This window comes from Rhyacophila brunnea, unplaced genomic scaffold, assembly GCF_057557595.1.
Source record: "Rhyacophila brunnea isolate RB1 unplaced genomic scaffold, BYU_Rbru_1.0 scaffold_23, whole genome shotgun sequence".
Classification (NCBI taxonomy): domain Eukaryota; kingdom Metazoa; phylum Arthropoda; class Insecta; order Trichoptera; family Rhyacophilidae; genus Rhyacophila; species Rhyacophila brunnea.
Window position 1 is genome coordinate 14518855 of NW_028232893.1, and position 17680 is coordinate 14536534.

General features: G+C 32.8%; 1 protein-coding gene across 1 annotated transcript in view; it reads right to left on the bottom strand.

Annotated features, from left to right (window-relative positions):
• The window catches only part of LOC147069575 (small G protein signaling modulator 2-like), a 150117-nt gene that overhangs the window by 82151 nt on the left and 50286 nt on the right, over window positions 1–17680 (bottom strand). The gene's annotated exons all lie outside the window — the stretch shown is intronic.

Consider the following 17680-nt stretch of genomic DNA (forward strand, 5'->3'; position numbering starts at 1 on the left):
ACTAAAACTGTACGTCTATGGTGGCCTTATACGATCGGACATGGTCTAAACTAAAAAAAATGTGTTCCATAGATGGCGTCAAGTTAAAATATTGTCAACACTGAATATTTATTCGCTTTATCAAAGCAGGAAAATACGTAACAGAGTAATATATAAATATATGGTGAAAACTAATGTGCAAATTCTACCGTTTCGTTTTGTATCATAATGATTTTACCATAGTGTTTCTGTTTTTTGTAGTTGAAAAAATGCCGCCATATGAGCTCAATTACAAGTACCTAAGCAGTAGTGTGTTATAGGTAATGTAATATATAGTATACCTTTTATAGTTAAGTAATAAACCGGTAGATTTTTTTGTAAGCTTTACTAGGTACTCATAATGGCTGCCACATTACTTTCTAGTGAACATAAAACCACATCAAACATTTCCCTTATTGTACCCACACACTTTAGCCGGATTATCTCTACAACGTTGGGATGAAAAGTGATAAGGACATATTAGACCAGCAGATCAAACTCGAATCAGATCCGAAGACGTGAAATGCCAGTTTGAGTCTATCAATTACTGAAAAGGTCACGCGGCTGCATGTACCCTTGAAAGTTCTACATTTATTATAGCGTCATTTAGTCAGCAAGAATATTTGTGTGTCCTTCTGACGATGAAAAGGTCGATGTCGATCACGTCGGGTTCACCAATTTGTGGGTTATGGTGTTGAGGATGAAGAGGATCACCACTGTGGCCTTGGTGAACTTGCCGGTAGGTGCGGAGCCGAGGTCCGCACCTCGGTACAATCAGATGTTGAGCGAAGCGATCTAGAGACTGCGATGGTAACAGATTGAAAGCGTATGTTCGAGTGACATTTTGATAAATCATTCTTCGTTATTTATACAGTCAAAAGTAATACATAAACAATATATTCTAGTACATATTTATATTGAAGAGTCAGCGGTTTAAATTCGAATACCTGTGAATGTTATATATTATTAGAGTCATAATATAATATGAGACCATGGGAATTGATATTCGACTACTTTTCCATTGCGATAGTATATTTCATATCGCCATTCAATCTGCTGATACAGATAAAAGTTGTTTACTGGAATATGATTCGCTGGGAATACATTATTGCGGTCGAATAATTTGATACATTAAAAATAGATATTTGATCGCTAACATACTGATAGCTACAAATATAATTATATACCTGGTAAGTAGTCAGCACTATAGGAAAAAAAGGTGTCAGTTTCTAATAAGATTAAACGGTTGACTGATGACCCGTAACTAGGTTGCGCATGGAATTGCCAAAATAATGACGATTTGAGGTAGGAGAGAAATATAGGGACGAGAGCGACCATAATTGGTCCAACCAAATATTATTATAATAAAACACAAAGTATAGGTACTAAATTTATTTCACATAATTTTAGTATGATCAGGGCCGGTTTCGTCCACTTCAATAAAATATATTCTTATCAGAATGTAATATTGAGCGGACGAAAAGAGCTAAATCATTAAAACTATTAATTGAAATAATATTAATGTAAAACAAGTGTAAGGAGCAATTTTCACAACACCATTGAACCATTTATGCGTGAAAAAGGTTTAACATATTATGTAAATGCTTTCCACACAAATGGGAAAGCCAGTTGCCATGGACCAAGGTTTTGAAGTTTGGTTTACCATTTAATGAAAGTCATGTCATAAAATGCAAGAAATACAGTCCACCTGAATGTTCTCAAATATTATCAATATTGAATGCGCTTCGTTTATATAACAAACTTTAAGGCATAACTATTGAACATAACATATTAATTAACATGTTTAGGTTTATTTCACATTTTTTCACACTCTAGAATAAAACCTTGTTACAATCTCAACTAGATTATCGAGTGTGGAGAAATAAGGGATAAATTTAAATAAGTATTCAATAATATGTTGTTCGCAATTAATAGTGACGTCTGTATCATAATATGCATTAAAAATTGTCATATGAACGAAACGCGAATTCAATATTGGTAATATTTTAGAAAACTCTGCAGGCTTTGTAGTTCTTACGTTTTATTGACATTAAGCAATAAACCTAAGCCGAATGCACAGCTTTGACCCATAGTGACTGGTTTTCGAAATTCTATCTTAGCTATTCATATGGGTACTCCATCGAAAGAGCGGGTATGGTTAATGAAGAAAAGGATGAGTCAATATCGTTATCGGAAGTAAAATATCGATATTAAGCGATTGTATTCCGTATTGACAAAATATAAGTGTTGTGTAATCGTCCCCAAAAATTAAATATTATGTTCTATCGAATTCGCGTATGTAATACGGCTTATATGCTATGAAATGTAGGATTTTACGTCCACCCATTACTCTAATGTTGTACTTAAGTGTCCTTGAGCTATTTTCTATTTCTAGTTTAATGGTGACCAGAATCTCATTCATGATCTATAAAATCGACGATTTCTTTTGCTCTCACTATCTCGGAAAAACATCATGATTTAATTACAATTAAATAACGATCCAACAACGTAAAATACTCACTGATCAGCGTTGCCAGATGTCCCGATTTTTGCGGGACGTCCCGGTTTTTAAACAAAAATAGATTGTGCCGCGCGGGACAGCTAAATTTACGACGATTATTCAACAAATACTAACATGACGTTTAGTTTGAGACAAAAGAACGCGATGGATGCATAATTGCACATAATATTGTCAAGCTAATTTAATTTATTTTAAGCATACCAACATCTAATTGCTACACCAAACGGGTATTTTCTCAGATGAATTTAAAATGTTCAGATGCAAGAAACAGAATATGTTCTATTGAGTTGATGAAATCGGAATCACTTGTTCAAATACTCATCTGATGAATTTTACCAATAGATTAAGACGATACTTCAGTGAAACGGCAAATAATTTTCAACTGGCGAGACGAAATTTTGGACTCGCTGGCATTCGGAGAGCGAACGTCGAGGTATGAATACGTCAATTTGTTTCGTGATGGTGACGGGGTAATAATTCTTAAATCGTGTAAAGATGACTAAAAACGTTACCTATTTACTTGAAAAAGAAAACATGTCAATGAATATATTATTATTGTTACTAATAGAACAATAAACGACCCGCAATCTGCGCATCGCCTAGCCACAATATTTTTAGACCATGCCTCAACTGAGGTAGCATTAAGCAGAAGAAAGAAACTGTTCAGGAAGTAAAATATTCAGTCAAGTACAAATAGGCGAGTATCGGGAAAAAATATTGTTATTTTGATGGTTAAAGAGTTTTATAGTTTGTGTTGTGTCATTTTATGATTGGCATTATAGAAATAAACATTATATATATTGAACTATGCGTTTGTTTATTAGGTTATCCCGCTTTGTGCTCTGAAATCCCATTTTTAATTTCACGTGGTAAAAATCCCGATTTGGTAAAATAATTATCTGGCAACGCTGCTACTGATCCAAAATAATTTTGGTTCCCGTTGGAAAATAGTGACCTCTGAGTTTCCTGATAGTGACAGTACCGTAGCTTGCTATGGTCAAAAGAAAAAAGGATTTCAAAATTGATGTTTTTAAATAAAATAAAATAATTACAAGATAAAAAGAACTTTTTATATACAATGTTTTTAAATTTTCTGTTGAATTATTATGCTCAATATGCTCAAACTTGTACTTGATATGAAGTAAATAAAAAAAAAAACAAAATAAATATAGAATACAGAAATGTCATTTTGATTTCCATAGTAACGCACGTATATATTAATAATTTATATATACTAATAGATTTTTCTGAAATAACTTTCCATACACAACAGAATTAACTGAAAATGAATTCAATTCTGCTTAAAGATGGCTAAAAGTATTAAAAGAATGCATTGGCACCGTGTTCTGATATATTCTAAAAGTTTCAAATGTCTAACTAGTCGGGAAGTTAGTTAAAAATGGATTGCAAGATTTGTACTGGACAAACAACCACCGGACAAATAAGAAAACGAGCTAATAAAAACGTGGTAAAAAACATTAAAGCTAGGTATAAAGTGACATATCTATAATTAGGTATGTAAAAAAATGTAATTTACATCCATTTTTCGTAAAAAAAATTGTTAGGAAACCTTTTTACGAGGTGGTGAAGATCCACATCGAATTTTAGAGCATATTAAAATAAAAAATAGGCGTTTTTGTAAAAATTAAACGATAAAAAACAATTTAAAAAGTGTTTTTTAATTATATTTTTTCTTAATAATTTACATAAAAGAATTAATAAAATTATCACTCGGCGAAATCTCAAACAATGAAAAACTTTCCGTCCATTTACATTTTACAAGTTAGTTAACAAAAAAAAAGCAATTCATTAGATTGTCCAATCCCATGGCGATGCGTTGTAGGAAGTTGGTGTGAGAAAAAAGCTTTTAACAAATTGAAACTCGGTGCAACCCCGCGATGATTTAAATGAAAATGGGATTTCCCATACCAATTGAATTGATTGAAGTAAATACCTAAACATTTTTTCAGCGGATATCTCCACTGACGGTTGTTCAGCTTTCGCTATAAATGTTTTCAAGCGTTACATACGAGATATAGTAATTCCAGTTTTACACGCAGTCAATTTTATTGCGCGATTTTTTTTCTAAACGTTGTTGTAGTGGAACATGGATCTGTGTAGTAGTTTTCATAATAATATAACAGTTGCTACTGTACGAGTATATCAGTTACCTAGGCCTAGGGTATTTTTGCACGAGTTCTCGTACAACTAAATTTAGAATCGATTGCGATTGCTTCTTTTTTGTTTATTTTATTTATCTACCATGATTGTTTGTCACCATGCTAACTACAGAACAGATTAATAAATATAATTCAGATAGGCTATACCACAATACACTACATTTTGAAGCAGGGTTTAGATATAATGTGTGAGTGTCCTACGAAAATGAAACACACATTATAAATGTGCAATAGTGTGTATTGCAACCTTCAAATACACCAAAATTAAATGAGCGTTAGCGCATAAACCGAGAGCAGTTGTAAGACCGAAGGACAAAGAATGACGTATTCTTGACACGTGTTTAAGTTTATCCCGTATTCTTCCATGCTCGAGATCGGTTGCCTATTACTACACACCCGTTAGGTATTTCAGTTCCCATTAATTCTGTGTTCCCTGATTCCAATACTCGCAAGTGTGAAACGGGAGTTTTAAAAGCGGCTACACATCAAAATCAAGTAAAAACTAGAATGTTATAATCTACATAATGTCGAATAATCTTAGATAAAATTACTGAATGCGACATGAACCCACATGCATCTCAGCTCAGGCGGTCAGCTTTACATACTTAGCCAGGGGTCGGAAAGTTTTCGATTTGAATGCCACATTCATCTTTTGGTTTTAATGATAAACTTTTACTCTGATTGTTATTTTTTAGCGTCTAACCTCTACGTCTCCACTGGTGAGTGATCGCTAGTAAGAAATTAAATATTCTCCACTTTAAAAGTATTCAATAGCTTGTCTTGTGTAGAAATAAAAAAAAGTTTACTCTCATCACACTTTCTAAACACGCCACTGCCAAAAAATAAATTACGTAGGTAGCTGGATGAATGTAAAGGAAAACTAATTTCCATCTATGGTTTGTAAAATTGGTGTTTTCCCACCGTGAAACGCTGAAACATTGTGGTTCTGTTCCAACACTTAGGCGCCAACATTATTCGAAATTTCAAAGTGGCAACACTGTTTTCCATTTTCGATTATTCATTAAACCGCGTAGTAAAATAATTGAGCCTTTGTTATATTACGTAAAGCCTCTCTTTGCTTCATCAATACATTATTGATCACAACTAGGGTTAACATGTTATACTAGTGAACAGAAAAGAGGCTCCCTAAAATATTATGTAATTTGTGTTACGTAACGTTCTTTTTAAGATAAAATAAAAATACAATCGCGTCAAGACAACAGGTGACCCATCTGTAGAGCTATGTTCACATTTATGTACTTTCATTTTCAACTCTGCAATCAAATTTTAATTCCACTGTTTACAACGTTTTTCTTAGCTCATATTCTTACTTGTCCGGTGGTTCTTTGTCCGGTACAAATCTTGCAATCGAAATTTTAACTAACTTCCCGACTAGTTTAGACATTTGAAACTTTTAAAATATATCAGAACACGATGCCAATGCATTTTTTTAATACTTTTAGCCATCTTTAAGTAGAATTGAATTCATTTTCAGTGAATTCTGTTTTGTATGAAAAGTTATTTCGACACCATTAATGGTTACTAGGGGTTTGTGGTCCTAGCAACTAAATTATTAATATATACGTGCGTTACTATGGAAATCAATATGACATGTCAATATGACATGTCAAAATGACATTTCAGTATTATTTCTATAAGGGGGGACATGCTCGTCGAAGGTCAAAATTGAGTTTTTATTGTATATTCAAACCATGATCCTGGACACTCCTTAAACGTTGTAGATGATCTATTTATATAATTTTGAAGCCTTATTATCCTTTATAGTTATTTTAAACATTTGATAACTGCATGAAGTATTTTTGTTACATAAAATAGTATTCTTTTAAACCTCTCGCTCTAATGTTTTAGAATATAGTCATATTTCGGTACATAACTGTGCAGTGGTGTTAAGATTTTTTACATTTATTAATTTTTAAACGCATTTATAAAACCATTAGCATAATTTATTACGAGATAATTTTTGTAAAATATTCACGATAAAAAATTATATTGATAATCTCTGTGATCCCAAATTTGACAAGAATTAGGCATTTTATTATTCAAAAAATCGGCAAGATTAACACATTTCAAGATGATTCTAAAGATATTTATTTTAAGCTATGTCTTTGACCATTCAAGTGTGATAAAAATCTTATGAATAATGATTGCTTTATAATAATTATTGACCTAAGAATAAGGTAGTGTTTTTTTGAAATACGCCATTTCTTTTGTCATTCCCTAGTGGTTTAGCTACAACATACGGCCGTAGCCATAAATTGACATACTATAATTGAAGTAGGGAGTAAAATGATATTGACGCGCGTGTTTGAACATGTACCGTTTAAAAAAAAATAAAAAAAAATTCGGTTAGGTACATGTTCAAACACGCGCGTTAACATAATTTTACTCCCTACTTTAATTATAGTTTGTCATTTTATGGCTACGGCCGTATGTTGTAGCTTAACCACTAGGGAATGACAAAAGAAATGGCGTATTTCAAAAAAACACTACCTTATTCTTAGGTCAATAATTATTATAAAGCAATCATTATTCATAAGATGTTTATCACACTTGAATGGTCAAAGACATAGCTTATAATAATTATCTTTAGAATCATCTTGAAATGTGTTAATCTTGCCGATTTTTTGAATAATAAAATGCCTAATTCTTGTCAAATTTGGGATCACAGAGATTATCAAAATAATTTTTTATCGTGAATATTTTACAAAAATTATCTCGTAATAAATTATACTAATGGTTTTATAAATGCGTTTAAAAAATAATAAATGTAAAAAATCTTAACACCACTGCACAGTTCTGTACCGAAATATGACTATATTCTAAAACATTAGAGCGAGAGGTTTAAAAGAATACTATTTTATGTAACAAAAATACTTCATGCAGTCATCAAATGTTTAAAATAACTATAAAGAATAATAAGGCTTCAAAATTATATAAATAGATTATCTACAACGTTTAAGTAGTGTCCAGGATCATGGTTTGAAAATACAATAAAAACTCAATTTTGACCTTCGACGAGCATGTCCCCCCTTAAGCTAGTCAAGTCAAATTTATATGATTCAACAGAAAATTTAAAAACGTTGTATTTAAAAAGTTCTTTTTATCTTGTAATTATTTATACTGAGTTTTAATAAATAGTTTTCAATTTGTTCCCAGTATAATAGACGTAAAGTTGCAAAGTAATATACTTAAATGAAAAAAATGAGAAAAAAATACGAAAAATATCAGTGATCCATTTAGATGTAAAATTATTTTAAAATATGGAATTTCGCAATAATTAGAGAATTGAAATAAAAAAAACGAAATTGTTAAGAATTTTAAGAATATGTTCAATCTTACTAAGTAAATGTTTTTCTAATCTAAATTATAGCGTTATCGCGAGGGATTGTTTTCAATCCTGATGTCCTAAAGAATTTGAACTTACATGCGCCTGTGAATTATTTACGTGGTCGCAATCAAGATCTATTTTGGGTCAGAACCGTTTCCTCACGTTAAGCCTATCAGGCACTATTATTGAGGAGTGCAAGACTAGTCAATGCGCTCCCTAAAGACATACTTCAACATTTTCAGTGTGTATTTTGTTTTTGAAATTTTATTTTACTAAGCAAGTATATCAAATTGTATCTATATGTTTTTTATTTTTTCTTCTTCTCTCTTGTGAGGGTAATATTTGTTATAATGTAAATCTCATGTTGTGAATGAATGAATCTTGAATTTTAATTTATTATCTCCGCAAATGTTTTGTTTTATTAAATAAATTAATGATGAAGCTGAAAAGACAAAAATAACTGCAATGTTGTTGAAAATAATATACGAAGTTGAATGTAAATACAAATGCAGTGTTTGTGGAAACACGTGCGCTGACGCATGAGTCACTGAGAACGGTAACCTTCAACTGATTTGAAGCAAGCATTTGTGCACAAAAACGCACGAGTGTGGACACAGCACGACGAAACGTCAAAGAAAGAAGGAAGAAGTAGGTATTCGGTGAAAATTCAAAAATCCATAAATACGATTCAAATGAAATCGTACAAAAGTTAAATCAATAGATTGCATTCAATTGATAATATGAACTAAAAGTAACATTAACATCACAACAAAACTGTTACAAAACACATGAGTTACATTTGTCTTTTCTGTTCAATTTTAAGCCCCATTTTCGTACCCATTCATTCCTCACTCCAGCAGGAGTCTGATAGACTGCTATGTACGCAGCCCTTCACTTTACTGGCAGACCTCAAAAACCAATTTTAACAAGTAAAATTAAAATAAAAAAGCGACAAGAACTAAAGGTGTCCTGTATATTTTAACATAATTCAAAAAGCCAGCCAGACAAAAAAATTAAGGTCTCAAAAGACGACGTGCCCGGGAAAAACAACGTATGGTAACCCTTTCACAACTTCCTATTTACATTCCCAGTTTGATGTCAGAATCTCAAAAGGTAGACCAAAAGGAAAACCATAGACAATCGGATAAATGTGTATTGACATATTCCTAAATAAACTTATTTAATTTACTAGTTGTTACCTACCTATATCAACATTAGAATTGTCTATTATATAATGACAAGTGATCCAAATTAAATATAATATGACAGTGGCGAAGATTCCTTACTACGCGATTATTTTGAGAGCTTACCTTAATAAAAATGGATGTGAAACGTGGAATCTATAAATCTTCAAAGGTATTGGCTGTTGAGCTTTGAGAATCGATTTTTCTGTCAAATCTTAGGGGTACATTGGTACGACCGCGTTACATACAATCGAGTTTGTGAGCGGACATAGCAGCCATCGGTGATCGAAGTAATCATGAAGAGACACTTCACGTAGCTGGGATATGTTGTTCCGTGATTGCGACACTTCGTACCCTTGTGGCACAATATCAAGAGTTCAATCGCCGTGGCCGGCTCTCCCTCACCCTGCAGCGGTGCTACAGAAGCGATCTACGTGCTGCAGGTCTGGCATAGCGGGAGGCGCGAGATTTGTCGATGGATCGACGGAAGTGGCGCAAAGTCTAAGCCCCAATAATAAGTAACTAAGTAATAAAATTATTAATTAAATTTAATTAAACGCAAATTTTTATAGTACTTTCCCCACTTTTATTAATTATATCTGGACCGGTTTTGTCCGCCTCAGAAGGACATTTTCAACTTCTTTTCTGAGGCGGATGACACCGGTCCAGTGGGTCTATTCTATACTTATCAACCGTTAAATTGATAAAGTGATAAATATTATCAAACTTAAGGTATGTTTGTGTCAAAGTATTAGCAAAACTACAATAAGTTGGTTGTAATTGTTGCGATAAGTGCTATATTTTAACAGCAGCAAGAGAGGTGCTCTGTTAAAATATAGCACTTATTGCAACAATTACCACCAACTTATTTTAATTGTTATAATAAGTGCTAATACTTTTATACAAACCTATCCTAAGTTTGATAATATTTATCACTTTTGCGGTCGATAAGTATAAAATAGACCCACAGATATAATAAATAAAAGTGGAAAAAGTAGATACTATAAAAATTTGCGATTTATTAAATTAAATTAATAAAACAGGGCATTTCCACCATGAATAATTGACAGTTAACACAATAAAAGAAATTAAGCAATAGAAATAAATATTGTAACTACATTCTATAAGTAACAAACTAACAAATGCATCGATACATAATACATGTAGTGTGCGTTCAAAGGCTGTAATAATCAGTACGTAAATTTATCACGTTTTGTACAGAATATCGTGACATATACTGGTAAATTACTTTGACAGATCGGAAAATTGCATTAGAGTTGAATGATTTCGTTATCAACGTTCAAGCAAATAATAAAAAATAGATCAGTAAGTACTCATTTAAACTAAATTCAAGACGTTTGTTCGACGAACTCTAGTTACAGTTAAACTCCATTGATTTATACTTAAATGTTCTACTGCCACAAAACAATTAGTAGAAATACTCATTAAACTGAAAAGTTGCCATAAAAGTCACGAAAATGCCAAATACGTAAATGAAAGATATTTTCGGTGTTTGCAATTTCTTTTCGAAAGTGTATTTTCAATTTTAAAGCTATTAGTGAAACGTTTAGCTCTCTACAGTCCACAGAAACTTCGTTTTAACCTTGCAGTTCCAGTCAGGAATGGGATATTAATCGACTTTTTAAATAACCGGATTTTAGAATATGTCTAGAATTACTTGGCTATCTCAATAAATTTACAAGCTAATATTTTGTTGTAAGTTTTTGAACGAGAAATACTTGAACAACTATATATGTTTACAATCCCTACACATATCTAAACATATTAGGAAGGTGTTTTTAAAATACGTAGAAATCACGGTTTGGTGAATTCTGGACAAAAAACGGTATTAATGTTATTCTGCCATTTATTATTTGTATAAATATTCAGGGCTGTAATGTGTACGTACAGTTTACCGGACATGGCATAATTAATTGAGGTGCTGATAATTTTATTTAACGAATACAAAATACAACTACATTGGCGACCACATTGAGTGAAATGGTTACATGTAAGCTAATAAGAAATACCTCTACAAATAACGCGATTTAAATGCTATATGGCTATCTATATCCAGTACAACAGCTCACGATGAACTATAATACGGTAAACTGCATACGTCCGATTTTTAGAACACGCTAAAACATTAAAATTCTACACATCGGCTGCTATGATATTAATATACTTGTAGCATAGTATTTTTATAACAGAATATCTATGGGATACCTATAATATAATGTTTATATCCAGGCGCGCACACAGAAAAATTGAATGGAGTGTCCATTTCTAAAAAAATCTATAATGCAATAATTTATTAAGTTTTGATTTTTCACAGTCACAGAATGAGGGGTGGAGGAGATTACGAAAATCTAGATTATAGATGATGCCATCGATTCCCGGGTGCATTCATCATTTCCAAGCACTCTCAGTTTGAGTGAAGGAAATATTATTATTATATATTGATAATTTTATTGGCACTGGTTGATAGCACGGTGGAAATATAAGGCTGCTCGACAGCACTTATCGTCCGGGCCACGATCCTCAGTCATGAGTCATGACGTACCGACGAAGAAGAAGAACTAACGTGCCATTCATTAAAATACCTTTTGTGTTTTCCGTTAATGGGTGGAGGGGGCTGGACCCTAGGACACCACCTTGTGTGCCTGATTTTATGTCCATCTAAAATAATTACATGTTTGACTTCTGTTACACGCATAAATAATAGGTAATGTGGTGATTTGAAAACTGCTCCAAACCTTTTTAAATTATGGTCATTTGCATTCATTTAATCTCCAGCACCTCAAAAACTATATAATATGTTATATTTTAATTAATACAATGAGATAAATCAATGTATCTTTTATATATCATGAATTACAATCAAGGTAAACGTGAAATAATAACATAATATATGGAAGGTTGATATTCGAGATTTGGTTCAAAATTCCGACTAACCGGTTACTAGATATCGGGATACGATGTTTAGTTCAGCATGAATATAAAAAATAAACATGTCTTGCGTTTTCCAACAGCCATCGTCGTAACTTTTCTTGATTTTCTTCGCTTTAATAAGCTCTCGTTTCCATGGCGACGGTTATCATTTTTACGATTATGGCAGACCCGTGCAGCGTGAAAGTCTTAAAATATGAAATATGGACGCCCATGAGTGGGCCATGACAGTGCGACATATTGCATTTCGCAATATTACTAATGGAATATTACTAAATTCAGAAATAAAACTTGGTAATGATTATTTGACGTACCTATGCATTGTTTAATATATTATTATCAATAAAAGAACACTTTCATATTGCTATTTATTTATAACATGTTCAAAATCAATCGAAGATATGTGGTAGGGTCTCGTATCCCTTTGCACCTTGCTGAACATGCTAGTAGAAGGTTGCGTGGCTTTCAAAGTCGGGTGTCACCACTGTGGGAGTTATGGTGTTGTGAATGAAGAGGTCGTCGGAAGGAGGTATGAGAAGATTGAGAAGTCTAGAGTTTGTGGTTGCTCCGATGAATGGAGGAGCGAGTTTTATTTGCAGCGTAAACAGTCGGTACAAGAGTATGTTACTGATAATACTTAGGATAAGTTATGATACTGTTCCGAGGTCCGATCTCGGTAGAATGAGATGTTTTGCGGAGCGATTCCAAGACTAAGATTAACAGACCGGGAACTTATATTCGAGTGACATGTCCAATGAATTATGATCCACTATTTATTGATGTACCTAGTCACAATCAAAATAATATCTTCAAAAGAATATTTAAGAAATAATTATTGTAACTAAGTCAGCTACTATATGAAGTTTGCGTCATCGGATATAGCTGACTATGTGGAAAAATTGATATCGCGGAAATAATCTGCAGTAAGCTATATACTGAGTTTACAATAATTGGTCACTCCGGGAAACTTTCGGTAATATATTTAATATCGCCGATCGATATGCTGACACGGACTGTGTTATCCACCATAGATATTAGAGAAGATACATATTTTAAAAACATCTCATACCCACTAGAAAAAAATCCACTTTTAGAAAGAAAAAAAAATACGTTATCCGATTGGTCTTGAACCTATAACCGCTGGATCCACGCCAGTGTGCTTTTCCAATTAAGCTACACTGCCCAGCTAAGTAAAAAGACAGGGTTTTGGTTTTAGTCACGTTTGTTTAAAGATTATGTCAAAACAATCAAATAATCTTACATTCTATAAGATAAAAAGTTGTTAAAAACTTGAGCTCTCTGACTTCTCTAAAGCCAAAACACTGTCTTTTTACTTAGTATGGTAGTGTAATGGGCAACCTACTTAATTACGACGAATTTAACGAGCAGTTCTCACATGAAATACGTTTATAATGTTGGCTATCGGTTTTTGTGTATTAAATCAAAGTGGGCATCAATTAAATGTCTTAATTACTAACCGACGTTACGGATTACTCCAAGCAGGTATTTAGTTTTTATAACGTAGTTGCACTTGCTGATAATTTAAAATACCACTTCTTTTATAGAATGTTTACATTCTCAAATCTTGTGTATTCATTGAATAAAAGAAGTGTTATATTATATTACCTATGAACAGTTTAAAAAACTATCCATCCCTCTATGATTCGTGCAATTTATTTCTTATAAGTACGTTTTAACTGAAGTATTACAAATTTCGCCAATCAGACGGGCATTGAGGGCCCACATGCCCATGTAGGTCAAAATGGAGATTTCATGGTATTTTCAGAGCATAATCCTGGACATTCTATAAGCATTATTGAATCGGTTATAAAATTAATATTAACATTATACCTATAGTGAAATATTTACGATAAAAAATTATATTTTATAAACTCTGTGATCCCAAATTTCACAAGAATTAGGCATTTTATTATTCAAAAATAGGCACAATTAACACATTTAAAGATAATTCTAAAGATAATGATTATAAGCTATGTCTTTTACCATTCAAATGTGATAAACTTCCTACGAATAATGATTGTTTTATAATAATTATTGACCTAAGAATAATGTAGTATTTTTTTGAAATACGCCATTTCTATTAGCATTTCCCAGTGGTTAAGCTACAACATACGGCGGTAGCCATAAATTGACAAACTATAACTGAAATAGGGAGTAAAATCATGTTAACGCGCGTGTTTGAACATGTATATAACCGGAAAAAAATCGTTTTTTTAAACGGTACATGTTCAAACACGCGCGTTAACATGATCTTACTCCCTACTTCATTTGTCCTAACCTTTTATTAGGACTTTTCTAATTGTGTTTATTTAAAATTTTGTTTTTTTTTTGTACTACAAAAATCCAACACCCTTGTGCATATTCAATGTTGAATAAAGTATATTAATTTAAATAAACCATAGTAGGTATATCGTGCATTTGACGGCCGTACATATTAGTCGCCATCGTAGATTCCGAATCATTTTGCGATCAATGTGTAAACCTTAAAAGCTATGTCTATATTTGAGTAAGTACTTCATCATTCACTTAATTTCAACCTTTTAATTCTGGTTTAACACCGAGTAGTTTTGCGCATGCTTTAGGCCTTGTCTGCATGGCGCGTATCTCGCCGCGAGTGCATGTGGACACCTCAATGAGGTCACTTTTACATCGACCGCGCGCGACAGTCGTCACGGCGTGAGTGCATGTGGACGACTCAATGAGGTACATGAAATGTAGGTACCTGAAATGCGCGCGAGTCAAAACGCGTCACGTGGACACTACCTAAGGTTGAAAGTAAGTTCCGCACCGCGTCAACTGTCTACACGTCTACGTCAAATTGTTTTAAGATTTTCACGGGAAGCAGTGTGGTCATATTTTTATAATGCTGATTTTAATACAAAGATATAAAAAAACTACAGTAAGTACCTACAAAGAATATTTTTCGTTTCGAATCTTTCAAAATTAAAGTATTTTTCGCTTATTTGGCGTAAAATTATAGTATTACATTTTTCGCGGAATTATTTGAAGGGATACGGCAAAAACAGGTTAATCGGCAAAATGATAATTGTGCAGGAGACCAAAAAGAAGAATGAAATCGTTATTGGTTGGAAAATGAGTGTAATACTAAGTAAATATATATATGTATATAGGTATATAAATATTGATTTCTCATTTATTTTGAAATATAATAATAGTGAAACAAAGTAATAATACATATACTACATTTCTGTGCAGTTTTATATACAATGAGCTGATTTTTGCATTGACTACACTTTCTTCTCCCTTCATTTATGAAACAATGAAATCGATTTTGGTAGTTTTAATGATACCATTCTTGAGCACTTCCTTTATTGAACAAATCGGCATTTAAATCTCAATAATGAAAAAAATCGATGAGCCTGAAAATTGACGTGCTGTTAAAAGCAAGTGTTACGACACTTTCATCATGAAAAGTGGCCGTTTTGAAATCGGTTTATGGCAGGCAATTCGCGGGCTACGCATGCAATGCGATGCGTTCATCTAGCGAACGAAAAAAAAGCTCGAATGTAGACTGGGCTAAATGGAGGTATTCGTTTTCAATTTCGTAGGCTGATGATGGCTTGATTTCACTAGAATTTACTAGAAGCATTTACGTTCACTGTTAAAAAATCACAACACTGCCAACAATATGTTAATAAATTTCATGGAATTCTTTCGCTCGTAAACAATAATATTCGTGTCTGGAAAAGTTCAGCTATTTGTATGGAAAATGATAATAATTCCGAACTTTATATTCCGGTTTTCTTCACGAAATATTCCATTCCGAGTTACTACTGCTAAAAACAAACAAACAAATAAACTGAAGTAACAGTATTTCACTTTGATTAAATTTTACTTCGTAAAGTATGTATTTCTAACTCCGAAATAAAGAATTCTTTGTTATATCACGGTTTGACCAGGCTGCTATAATTAGTCCAAAATAAGAAGTTAATGATTTTATCTTATTAAAATACTATATTTGATTAAATTATTTGATAATTGTATAAACATGTATTTAACATAGGTACACGCAAGTTATCAGATCTGCAACAAAAGTCCGTCCTATTGGTTCGGCGCACCATATTATATAGTAAGTTTCAAAATAGACAAATTTTATTTTACCTGCGATACATTGGCGAAGGGTGGAGGTAGGCTGTTAAGATACGCCATAAATAGTGCACACTAAACTTTATCAGTCATACGTATTTGTTTTCATTGAAATAAGACTAAAGTTTACAGATGGTGTTGGTTAGATTTTAATATTCAATGAAACCTTGCTAAAACCAAGCCATAATAGACAATAGTCAAAAAGACTCGTATATCTATAAAATATCTAGAATTATGCAATTAAATCATACATAACTTGGATAGAAGAATATTTTTTATCGATTACGGTTTGGTATAGGCATGGCTTAATGATTTTTTAAATAAGTTCCAAAGAAAACAAATATGTATGACTGAAAAGGTGTGCACAATTTTGTCGTATCGCCCAAAATATACCAAAACTATTGTGGTTTGGTTAGGCAGGGCTTAATTTATTTTTAAAAACTAACTAACCCCGTCTTTAAATTTATTGTAGTATTAGTTCAATAAAAACAAATACGTATGACTAACAAAGTTTAATTTGCACTATTTATGGCGGACCTTAACAGCCAACCTCCACCCTTCGCCACTGCAGTGCGATATATTCACACGGCCAATGCTTCAATGAGTTTTCTAATCAATAGATTTTACACAAAGCATCATAAATATCGACCCCATGATATACATCACAATTTATTATGATTTTTTACAACAAAACTAGTAGGAACATACCTACTCTACAAACTCTCAGAATAAATCTTAACTATAATCGGTACTTAATCTAAAAGGTATCCTTTAATTATTGACTGAAAAATATCCCTTGCGAAATTGACAATATAACATATTATTACGGTGTTAATCTAGTCAGTTATTGACTTACATTGTATCATATTAGATATTTATATTGGTTCACATCTAATCATCATCATCAGCCTGAATCTATCCACTGCTGGATGAAGGCCTCTTCAAACTGCTTCCACTTCTCTCGGTCCTGTGCATTGAGTTGCCACGTACTTCCGCAGAACTTTATCATTTCATCGATCCAGCAGCCTCTAGGTCTACCTTGCGGACGTTTTGTACTTCTTGGATACCACTGGATGACTAGATTTGTCCAACGATTGTCTCTTATTTGAGCTATGTGTTCAGCCCATCTCCATTTAAGGCTTTTAATAAACTCTATTACATCGCAAGCCCTTGTCTGCCTTGTCGTTATGCCCAGCATGCACCTCTCCATACCACGTTGTGCTACTCTAAGTTTCTGGATCTCTCTTTTACTTAGGGTCCATGTTTCACACGCATATGTGATCACGGGAAGCACACACTGGTTGAACACTTTGCGCTTTAGGCATACTGGAAGGTCACTTTTGAAGACATT